The sequence below is a fragment of the Lethenteron reissneri genome, chromosome 8 (assembly GCF_015708825.2).
Source record: "Lethenteron reissneri isolate LAM-NWPU_2019-01 chromosome 8, ASM1570882v1, whole genome shotgun sequence".
Classification (NCBI taxonomy): domain Eukaryota; kingdom Metazoa; phylum Chordata; class Hyperoartia; order Petromyzontiformes; family Petromyzontidae; genus Lethenteron; species Lethenteron reissneri.
The window spans coordinates 11914540-11926984 of NC_083786.1; positions in this window are offsets into that span (position 1 = coordinate 11914540).

Here is a 12445-nt window from a genome sequence, read left to right on the forward strand (position 1 = left end):
TTGGTGGAGGAAAATATGGACCATGCAGCAGGCCATACTTTAACGATTGCACCACTGTATCGTGAAGGCGTCATAGCACGTGAGCATCGCTTTCGGCAGCTTGAATATCCAAGGGGAATGCGCTCTACAGTAACTAGTAACAACCCATCGCGCCTTGGATAATCTGATAATTACATTTAAAATGCAAAGTAATCTGACTGCGCTCATTCGAAACACATCACGAGCGTGCCGCCCAAATGCTGTTGGTGACAACGTTGACCACCTTTGTCCCAATGTCACGTCCTCAATAATCACACCGTCAAATGCATGGCCACTCGTCACAACGACGTGGTACGACAAGAATTGAATATCAAACCCATGCAGTGCTTGCCACCTCACGTATTCCAAATGATTTACTTACCGTCGAACATTACCACCACAAACCTCAAGCTCCGCTCAGTAATAATCATAATTACATGGAATGATGTGCTATTTCATCAAAGTTTTACCACACACTGTATACACGTACGCTCTTTTATACCACCGTGAATGCTGTAAATACATTAAATGTAGATCTCAAGAGGACGCAGTTAAAACGAACTAGAGGACACATAAGATATTTATAATCCATTTCAGTACAGAAATTATAACGAATTGGGAATTATAATTGAATTTCAGTCGAGAATAATTCCGAAAATGTGTAGTTATGGGTGTTCAGCAGCGTTTATAATCTAAGATACACATTTAACAGAGAGGGAACAACATTTATGCGGTATTTATAATGACCTATATAGCACACGGCACAATTAAAATCCACACTTAATGCAATTGGGTTCATAAACACATCACGACACAGACTGAATATGTTGCCGTACAGATTGCAAACAAACCATTAACATTGGCCGTAAATTTCAGACATTATATTTGTACGTTCTGCCTTTGTCGCTATGTGCAGTGATAGGTGATATACTAAACACATGAGGTGCACGGGCCATATTTTGACATTCACATCCAAAATATGGGCTTTTACAATAAGCTATACGAAAATGAAAAAATGTGTTTTTGTTTACACTGGCATGGCAGTTGTATGTTTGACATCATCTCAGTATGTCATCTGAATCCAGTTTGTGTCACAGGCAGATTGGTTTCTGGATTGGAGCAAAAAATGCCGGTTTTGGACATTCAAAACCAGAGCGTGTTGGTTCAGAATTAACCTGTTCATCCTCAATACATTTAATACCGTATAACCAATCTCATTTGAGTAATGTTAGTAATGGACGAAATCGCAGTTCCAAGGTTCCTGCTGAATTTACTCCACGTATCAGTGAGAGCAAAATATCACTGACAATAATAATCATCGCTGGTAATCGGATTGCTTTGCCAATGAAAAATTCGGTATCATTGGAAGACGTTCTAGAAAACTGAAACCAAAAACGTGCATTGTAAGTAATTAGTAACAATTGGGCCGAGTTTGAGCGAACCCGATAGTTTCCGGGCATAATATTAGTAGCAGGGTGAGACGGCCTCAGATAAAGAGGAGTTCTACAGCGCTGTGGTTTTCAGGGTCCTCCGTGGCAATTGCCGAGTTCCTCCCTCACATCTCACTCTGCAGCCCATCGCACGCTGCCCTTGTGTGGAATCCACTCCCTTCTCTCCGCTCGTTTGCCTCAGCGAACACTCAGCGTTTAGCTGCTGCTGATGATGATTTTTTTCTCACTGCCTCCCACAACTGTAGATACCTTTCGGAGCAGAGCGTTGTTTGCGCTTTGTTAAAATCCACAATTCACCTTCGCTACGACCGCGTAGATCTTCACGGTCGTGCCGCCGTACAACTCCCCGATGCACATTTCTGGTCGTGCCGCGTGTCCGACGTTTTGCTCCACGTGCTGGGAGCTTGTTCAGGATTTGAATTGAGAGAGCTATTTTCTCTCCTAACATCCGTCACCCTCTGCATCACCATTCCTCGTGTATTAACACCAAATAGTTACATTGGGATACCCTTATACATCTCAACTTCACCAACATGCAAGACATTGCACTGGCCCCCATCAGTCTAAATGTATTTCCCCCTCTCATATCGATAGCAGCTTTTGAAGAAATGATATACAACATCGATCATGTAGTATATTACATGCATGGGAAATGAAATGATATTTGTTTGATCAATTCGCCAGTACAAGTTTCTATGAAGGTGAGAACTCAAAGAGACCAGTATGAGTCTCATTTGCAAGAGTGACATGGAGCATGAGTCTTCCAGCATGGGCGATTATTGTTATCGATAATCTCTTAACTGAGACAATAATGTGTAGATTGGTTCATGTCGAACGAATCACCTTAAATGTGCCCGATCTCGTCAGATCTCGGATGCTAAGCAGTTGCAAGCCTGGACAGAGGTTGGATGGGCAGTCACCATGGACAAAAGCGGTGTTACAGGCAGTTGCGGGGGCCACGTTATGGGCATCAGAGGCCAGTGCAGCAAAATCCATTGATCTGTACGTCAACGTTCACACGTCTATGCTGCGTACACATCGATGCTCTATCAGGATGCCTCTGGAGATGTGCATTTGTAAGTCGAGATTGAAAACTAATTTCTCAAGAACTGATGTTCGTGTTTAGTTTATGGTCCTTCCCCGCACCTCTGATTAATACAGTTGGCTGTGTACGGTGTGAAAGAAGTTCAACATACACACGTACACGCATCACCAACCTGCGATGAAGTCTGGGCGAATGACACCCACGATCCACACGGTGTGTGGCGATCTTCGTCCAGCAGTGGATTGACAAAAGGCTTTAAATTATTATTCTAACGATTATTTTTTTAATTAAGATCCCTGGGTGGCTATCATCACTCCTGATCACCTGTTTATTATTAACTCATTTGTTTCTGCCAGTGGTATTGGATGTTCATCGCAGGATCAGACAACACATTTGGGAGCTCATTGCTTAACATTGACAAGAACCGATGTCATCTATTGAACGTGGTGACATGAGAGATTTGGGTTGTTTCTGGGTTATTTTCGGAGACGGTGGCAGTAAACGGCAAATCTCTATGTGACAGTTACTTCCCGACATGCTGTAAGTACCGCGGTAACAAGGAAACAAGAACTACAATGGTCTCTACATGCTACGAGAATGAGCCCGGACAGGTTCCCATACTTGGTGATGCAACGCAGAGATATGAACAGTGGAAGGCAGATAACCCAGTGGATAGATGCAGTGGTTAACGCAGACATCTAGAAGGAAAATGATTGAGGTTGAGAGAAGCAGCAATATTGACAACACAGAACCAGACAGAATGCAGCGATACAAATAACACTTTACACCGCCTTCACATTTATCTATCCACACACAAACAAAATCGAAGTAATTTGTACGCAGCCCATCAGCTACACAGCGTTCTGGGAGAAAATATTGTCAGCAGCATTGGCTCGACACGAGCTAACTCTGGACCGCATTTGACATACAGTGTATCATCATATTCTTAGGTTTTTTCGGTAAAGTCACGTTAGTAAAAAAATCCAATTCAAATAAACAAAAATAAATAAAATAAAAATCACGACGTTTCGGAGGCAACACAAGCTTCCGTCTTCAGGTGGAACCGTCACAGCAAGCATGCTGTATCAAGTAAACGTCATGATTTTTATTTTTATTTTACTTTTATTAATTTTAATTTTTTACCTACGTTATTTTACCGAAAAAACCTAAGAATATGAATCCTTGCAGTCATGAAAGCTTCAAATCTAGTGTATCATCGGCAGAGTCAGGCTAGCTTGAAACGTCGTGATTTATTTTATTTTATACCTATGTGGCTTTACCGAATGAACCAAAGAGCATAGCTTGAACCTATTAATTGCGGAAATTACATCGGCCCCATCATCGCTAACGAGCTGACAAGAACGGAAAGATGATGATTGTCTTGACAATGGGGACATATTCATTTAACCGCATCATGTCTCTATTTTGCCCGCTCTTCAAGCCATGGGGGGGGGGGGGGGGGGGAGATGCACACACAAGCACACTTACCAAGCTAAGCCTGAAGCGTCGCAGTGAGATTGAACACCATATTAGCAGAAAGCCTTCAAGGAAGGCAGCAACTAAATATTTACTCACCAGTTCAGCGCGTGTCACATTTATTTCTACTCCGTAGGTTTTTGCGTCTGTGCTGTACGGTTCTCCGACATGTTTTAATAATATGTACGACGTTTCGCTCCACGTGCTAGGAGCTTATTCAGGAACAATGCAGTTCAGAACGATTACGGTTCGGGAAGCTTTCCACTCCAGCACAACGGCGAAAACATACAACGCAGAATTAACTACAAGTTTAAAAACTAGTAGCGATTTAAGTTGACTCACTAAGGGGTGCTGATTTCACGATTCCCATACATTACCCAGTGCAGTGGAGTATTTAATTGAAGGAGAGAAGACTTACACTTGATTTTTTTCTTATTTTCAAAAACCAAAAGGCCAGCCTTGATTAATACTGCAGGTGCATGAAATCATCTTCACGGTGAAAGAAAACTAGACCATTGTGTGCCGGCGTTTTGATCCACAATTGATAAATGCATCGCAAACTTCTTAAATTGGGGAATACAGGACAGAAGATAGCAATTGTCGCCCCCTTCTGTAAAGAACTAAGTATTGCCCTTCTGAAAAAATGAGGCCTCTCCCGGGTTAAACAAGTAAGTGTTCGTGACTATCCATACACATGCACATCCCATTCTCGATCGACTGCTGGATGAGTACCTCCCGGGGGGCTGTTTGACCATACTTCACCGCTCAGTGCGTATTGGGTCAAGCGGTTCAAACCCACGCGCCAACACCGCTGGTCCAACACAGCGTTGCCCGCTCACTGGGGGAGTTCTCGCTCCAGTGTTACCCAGAGAGAGCAAACGGCCGCAGTGAGCTGCTTGAGAATCGCCGAGCGCACGGTCTGCACTCGGACCTGGCCACACTGAGAACAAATGAAAGCCATCGACCGTCTCGATTCGTGTTCAAGACGAGTCGCAGTGCTCCGACCACCGTTGTTGTTGTTTGACTTGCATCCCACTGGGATTTTTGTACGGTGTTTTTTCTGCAATATTTTGCTGTCTTTTTTCTTGGATTTTCTGTTTGCACTTAGTCACATATTCACTTTAAGATGTTTTTTGTTCATGTTTTAGTTTTTTGTTTGTTGCGGTTGCACCCGATTCAAGAGCCGAATGGCTCACAGGGCTATACCTAATACATGAACTTGAACTTGAACCGTGCCACGTCGCCAAAACCACACGCGCGCGGGCGTGGGGCCGTGTCCAACGTTCAACGGCCCCCTCCAACCTGCATGTCGTGGCCGTGTCAAGTTGTCAACCCATACCGTCGACAGCCTATTCTTGTGCAGGGAAAATTGAGTTTTTGGGTCCATACTGTGTGCAGCCGTTTCAATGCGGGAGAAAAATAAAACACATTTTTTTTGTCTGTTTGTTTGTGTTTCTTTCTTGTGATGGGACTTTGTAGGGATGAACGTTGAGATTGATAAGGGCACGGGGTGACCAAACGAGGTCTGAATTTGTCTGTAATAAGGTAGGGCACTGATAAGGGGTTGACAGCTATGAAAATATATGAGTGGCATATTTGTGGAATGTTTATTGTGGGTACCTGTGTATCTACAGTTCAATGTTAATGTGCCATTTCATTGAGGGACTACTGCCATGGCGTTATCTTGGTGTGGCCTGGGACTGTTGTTTTTGGCTGCCAAGCTTGATCAAAGGGTCTAATATAATGAATGCATGTGTTATTTACATGTAGTGACTTGTTTACCATGTTCTATATGTTGTACTCCTATCGTGTTCTTGTTGTTGTGTTGCATTGTGCTGCTGTGATGCAGAGCTTGACAGCTCATCGGATTTGCCACCCCCTCGAGTGGTCTAAAGAAAGATTGTGATTGTGAAACACGCTTTCGCACATGTGTTTTATTACCCCCCACTGCCGTCTCGGTAACACACGCTGTTATCCATCCATATGAAGCACAGAACAGCTTGAAGAAATAGACCGCGGATTATGTATTATGTTTGTGACACACTTGCTGAGCACGGGCCCAAAGCAGACAGACAGAAATAACGCGAATCGGCCAGCAACGAAAAGCACCGTTAAAAGTCCGAATAGGTGACAGTGTGTGACGCGTTATGTTTTTAACTTAGTTAAGTCAAGGTTGTTGCAGAGTGATAAGGAGGTGAATGACCGCCTCTAAGCTGTATTGGATGAAGTTGGTGTCGTTTTGATCTCTTTAGCCAATAGTTTTGCTTTGAAGAAGAGCCTTAAACATTAACTTACGTGAACCTGTGCCGCATATTTGTGATTGTTTTACGAAGGGCTGGTGTTAGTTTTACTATGGTACGTCGTGTTGTTTTATATCCCTCTGCATACGTCGGTTGTTCTATTTACACGACTATCGTTCAAACAAAACATCTTAGACGTGGGAGTTGTGCGTTTTTATGACTCGCGTGGAATTGGAGACAAAGTGTACTGATGTAAAGATGTTCCACTCTGTATAAGAACCTCGACTGTTCACGCCGTGAAAAGTGATACAACAAAGCCCTGCATCGCAATCGCGATTTTGTTTGTAACGTTACTAGGACTTCAAACATAGAACCCTTTGTAGATCCACTTCTGGATGAGGGACTTCCCATGCCATGTCGGTCGAGGGGTTTGTTTGACCATAGTTTTGTTTAACAATACTTCACCGAGCTGGTTAGTGTGGGTTAGTGAAAGAGGAAGAAAGGGGCATTGACCCGGTTCAGACACCACTCGCCACTGATGTTAAGCCGTGACTGGGAATCCAACTCAGGTGACCAGATTCATGATGACCCTTGGGCTACACCCATCTCAAATCTTTATAACTCCCTGCCTTAGCAGCGCTCACGCCATTTATTTTTTTCCTGCTTCAGTAGCACCCACCTGATGACGATTGCTTGTGTTGTGATCGAAACGTCGTGATGTTGTGATTCATTTTATTATGTTTATTATTTTTCTATCTACGTGGCTTTACCGAAAGACCCAAAGAATATGACTTAGATCATCGATGAGTCAAACAAGGCTGAATAATGTGGCCATGTGTCACGCGCACCAGGAGAAACTGGACAGACTGGACTTTGAAGGAATATGCCAGTCTTTCATCGGTGTCAACGATAAGCGCAAAAAGGCCTTTGGATCATTTGCTTCAAGAATGGCAAGTCAAAACACTTGTCATTGCCTGGAGAGAGGAGATGAGAGGATAGGAGAGGAAAGGAGATGACTGGAGAAGAGAGGACAAGATGGGACCAGAGGAGAGGAGAAGATAGGGGAGCAGAGCAAACGCCCCTGCCGCGCACCGAAGTTGAATTGTAAATATGTAAATAAAAACAACAATTTGCTAAACCTTGGCCACAATATCTGGACTTGTCTTCATATAACAATGCATAGATTTCTGTTCATATGATTGTGGTTATGGTTGTACTTTATCAATTTCTAATCTTTGTCATTACATACAATGAAACAAGAGAAAAGCACTATTAGACATTATTGTAAAAAATAAAAAAAGTCCATCCCATGTGTTAGTGAATTTTTTTATATTTAGGCAGGAAATGGCAGGAAATTAGTTTTCAAATTTAGATTTTTTTTTTTCTGGGGGAGGGACCCCTTGGAAGATTTGGTCCACCCCCAATGTTCAATCCATGGCTACGGCCTTGCTGCACAGAACTGAAGTTGATTTACGCATCCAGCCAAAACACATAAAGTAATCTCTGTTGGCCTCTCACACGCATTTCACAAAATTACGCTGATAAAAAAAATGTTTCAACCCTCGTGAGTGGGCCAAATACATTTGACTCGAGCGATGATCCCAACGCAGACTTTTGAGTTAGTCGTGGCTACAGAGTCGGATGGTTATCCTTTTAGAAAATACCAAGTGGAGAACAACAGCGTTCGTGTTAACCCTTAGTATCCTCGCCTTTTGCCCGTCAAAGGACGGGTGGATTCCAGTAAATCTGAAACTTGCAAGCGAATAAGCAGACCGCGACGTGATATCCATTGCATCAATTCGTGTGCAGTTTGTAAGGGCGCGGTGACACAGACTGATTTCATTTAAAGGGTTATAATCCCTTGTTCATCATGACGTCCTTTTTACTTCGATGTCTCTACAGCGTGACGGAGATCGCGTGACGTGAGGGTTCTGCCTTTGTAGTGAGGGTTGTAAGTTGACGCCATGTGGAGTGACGTCACCCCATAATTAAAATGAATGGAGGGGGGGGGGGGTCCATGCGGAGAACGTCACCTTATAATGATTATTAATGAGGGGGGCTGGTCGATGTGGAGTGACGTCACGAGCGTTAAGGACATACGTTCCTGGGTGATTATAGTCGGTATAAGACCCACATCTGTGAACCCTTTATCAGCGCCCACCTTATTAAAGACCAATTCAGACCGTGTTGGTCACCCCGTGCCCTTATAAGGCTCAACGTTAATCCTACAAGGTCCCATCAACAAGGGAGAAACGCAAACAAATAGACAAAAACATGATGGGGCCGTCCATAAATGACGTCACGCGATTTTGGACGATTTTTGACCCCCCCCTCCCTCGTCACACGGCGTTACATAAAGCCAGACCCCCCCCCCCTCAAATATGACGTCACAAAGCTCTGACCCCCCCCCCCAAACAATATTTCCATTTTGAAAATAAAACATGCTTCAAATCACTTTAAACTATTGTCATTGTAGTGCTGCACTCTGATATTGTTGGAGAAAACATTTATAAAAAAAAAGTCTATTTAATTAAGTAGAACGTGTTGTCCATATTTATTTAAAGTTGCGCATTTTGATGTGACGTCATACATCATCACAAATGTCTGACCCCCCCCCTCCCTTAGTGCGTGACGTCATTTATGGACAGCCCCTAATAATAATACACCGCATGGGCTGGCACGGCACGAAGATTTTGAATCATCGGCGTCGGTGGCAGACCGCTCGGCACAAGGACTTCAGCCGCAAATCGTCCACACACACAGACCCCGTGGGTCTCATGGTCCAAGGCCCCGACTTCAAATCGGTCCCAACACGTGAGTCGCCGCCGCCGGCGTCTCTATTTGTCGCGCCCCCGTGACTTGCGGGCAGGGCACAGCGGGGCGAACAACAGCAGAGTTCATCATCGTCAGTCTGATGAACAACATAGTTCATCATCAGTCTGATGAACAACATAGTTCATCATCGTCAGTCTGATGAACAACATAGTTCATCATCGTCAGTCTGATGAACAACATAGTTCATCATTGTCAGTCTGATGAACAACATAGTTCATCATCGTCAGTCTGATGAACAACATAGTTCATCATCGTCAGTCTGATGAACAACATAGTTCATCATCGTCAGTCTGATGAACAACATAGTTCATCATCGTCAGTCTGATGAACAGCAGAGTTCATCATCGTCAGTCTGATGAACAACATAGTTCATCATCGTCAGTCTGATGAACAACAGAGTTCATCATCGTCAGTCTGATGAACAACATAGTTCATCATCGTCAGTCTGATGAACAGCAGAGTTCATCATCGTCAGTCTGATGAACAACATAGTTCATCATCGTCAGTCTGATGAACAACATAGTTCATCATCGTCAGTCTGATGAACAGCAGAGTTCATCATCGTCAGTCTGATGAACAACATAGTTCATCATCGTCAGTCTGATGAACAACATAGTTCATCATCGTCAGTCTGATGAACAACAGAGTTCATCGTCAGTCTGATGAACAACAGAGTTCATCATCGTCAGTCTGATGAACAACAGAGTTCATCATCGTCAGTCTGATGAACAACATAGTTCATCATCGTCAGTCTGATGAACAACAGAGTTCATCATCGTCAGTCTGATGAACAACATAGTTCATCATCGTCAGTCTGATGAACAACAGAGTTCATCATCGTCAGTCTGATGAACAACAGAGTTCATCATCGTCAGTCTGATGAACAACATAGTTCATCATCGTCAGTCTGATGAACAACATAGTTCATCATCGTCAGTCTGATGAACAACATAGTTCATCATCGTCAGTCTGATGAACAACATAGTTAATCATCGTCAGTCTGATGAACAACAGAGTTCATCATCGTCAGTCTGATGAACAACAGAGTTCATCATCGTCAGTCTGATGAACAGCAGAGTTCATCATCGTCAGTCTGATGAACAGCATAGTTCATCATCGTCAGTCTGATGAACAACATAGTTCATCATCGTCAGTCTGATGAACAACATAGTTCATCATCGTCAGTCTGATGAACAACATAGTTCATCATCGTCAGTCTGATGAACAACATAGTTCATCATCGTCAGTCTGATGAACAACAGAGTTCATCATCGTCAGTCTGATGAACAACATAGTTCATCATCGTCAGTCTGATGAACAACATAGTTCATCATCGTCAGTCTGATGAACAACAGAGTTCATCATCGTCAGTCTGATGAACAACATAGTTCATCATCGTCAGTCTGATGAACAGCAGAGTTCATCATCGTCAGTCTGATGAACAACATAGTTCATCATTGTCAGTCTGATGAACAACATAGTTCATCATCGTCAGTCTGATGAACAACATAGTTCATCATCGTCAGTCTGATGAACAACATAGTTCATCATCGTCAGTCTGATGAACAAGCAGAGTTCATCATCGTCAGTCTGATGAACAACATAGTTCATCATCGTCAGTCTGATGAACAGCAGAGTTCATCATCGTCAGTCTGATGAACAACATAGTTCATCATCGTCAGTCTGATGAACAACATAGTTCATCATCGTCAGTCTGATGAACAACATAGTTCATCATCGCATCATCGTCAGTCTGATGAACAACATAGTTCATCATCGTCAGTCTGATGAACAACAGAGTTCATCATCGTCAGTCTGATGAACAACATAGTTCATCATCGTCAGTCTGATGAACAACATAGTTCATCATCGTCAGTCTGATGAACAGCAGAGTTCATCATCGTCAGTCTGATGAACAACATAGTTCATCATCGTCAGTCTGATGAACAACATAGTTCATCATCGTCAGTCTGATGAACAACATAGTTCATCATCGTCAGTCTGATGAACAACAGAGCTCATCGTCAGTCTGATGAACAACAGAGTTCATCGTCAGACTGATGAACAACAGAGCTCATCGTCAGACTGATGAACAACATAGTTCATCATCGTCAGTCTGATGAACAACAGAGCTCATCGTCAGTCTGATGAACAACAGAGTTCATCGTCAGACTGATGAACAACAGAGTTCATCGTCAGACTGATGAACAACATAGTTCATCATCGTCAGTCTGATGAACAACATAGTTCATCATCATCAGTCTGATGAACAACATAGTTCATAATCAGTCTGATGAACAACAGAGTTCATCGTCAGACTGATGAACAACATAGTTCATCATCGTCAGTCTGATGAACAACATAGTTCATCATCAGTCTGATGAACAACAGAGCTCGTCATCAGTCGGGCCTCTGTGTTGTTTACTCAAGGGAGGTCATTGCCCCCTCTCCTCGCCGCCTGACTTTGTCACGGCGTGCTGATGGTGAACTTTGTGTGCGAGCTGATGGTGAACTTTGTGTGTGAGCTGATGGTGAACTTTGTGTGTGAGCTGATGGTGAACTTTGTGTGCGAGCTGATGGTGAACTTTGTGTGCGAGCTGATGGTGAACTTTGTGTGTGTGTTGATGGTGAACTCTGTGTGTGAGCTGATGGTGAACTTTGTGTGTGAGCTGATGGTGAACTTTGTGTGTGTGCTGATGGTGAACTCTGTGTGTGAGCTGATGGTGAACTTTGTGTGTGAGCTGATGGTGAAGTTTGTGTGTGAGATGATGGTGAACTTTGTGTGCGAGCTGATGGTGAACTTTGTGTGCTGATAGTGAACTTTGTGTGTGAGCTGATGGTGAAGTTTGTGTGCGAGCTGATGGTGAACTTTGTGTGTGAGCTGATGGTGAACTTTGTGTGTGAGCTGATGCTGAACTTTGTGTGTGAGCTGATGGTGAACTTTGTGTGTGAGCTGATGGTGAACTTTGTGTGTGAGCTGATGCTGAACTTTGTGTGTGAGCTGATGGTGAACTTTGTGTGTGAGCTGATGGTGAACTTTGTGTGTGAGCTGATGGTGAACTTTGTGTGTGAGCTGATGGTGAACTTTGTGTGTGAGCTGATGGTGAACTTTGTGTGTGAGCTGATGGTGAACTTTGTGTGTGAGCTGATGGTGAACTTTGTGTGTGAACTGATGGTGAACTTTGTGTGTGAGCTGATGCTGAACTTTGTGTGTGAGCTGATGGTGAACTTTGTGTGTGAGCTGATGCTGAACTTTGTGTGTGAGCTGATGGTGAACTTTGTGTGCGTGTGCACGTGGCCCTAGCAGGGAGGGGGGGACACGTGGTGGGGGACACGTGGTGGGGGACACGTGGTGGGGGACACGTGGTGGGGGACACGTG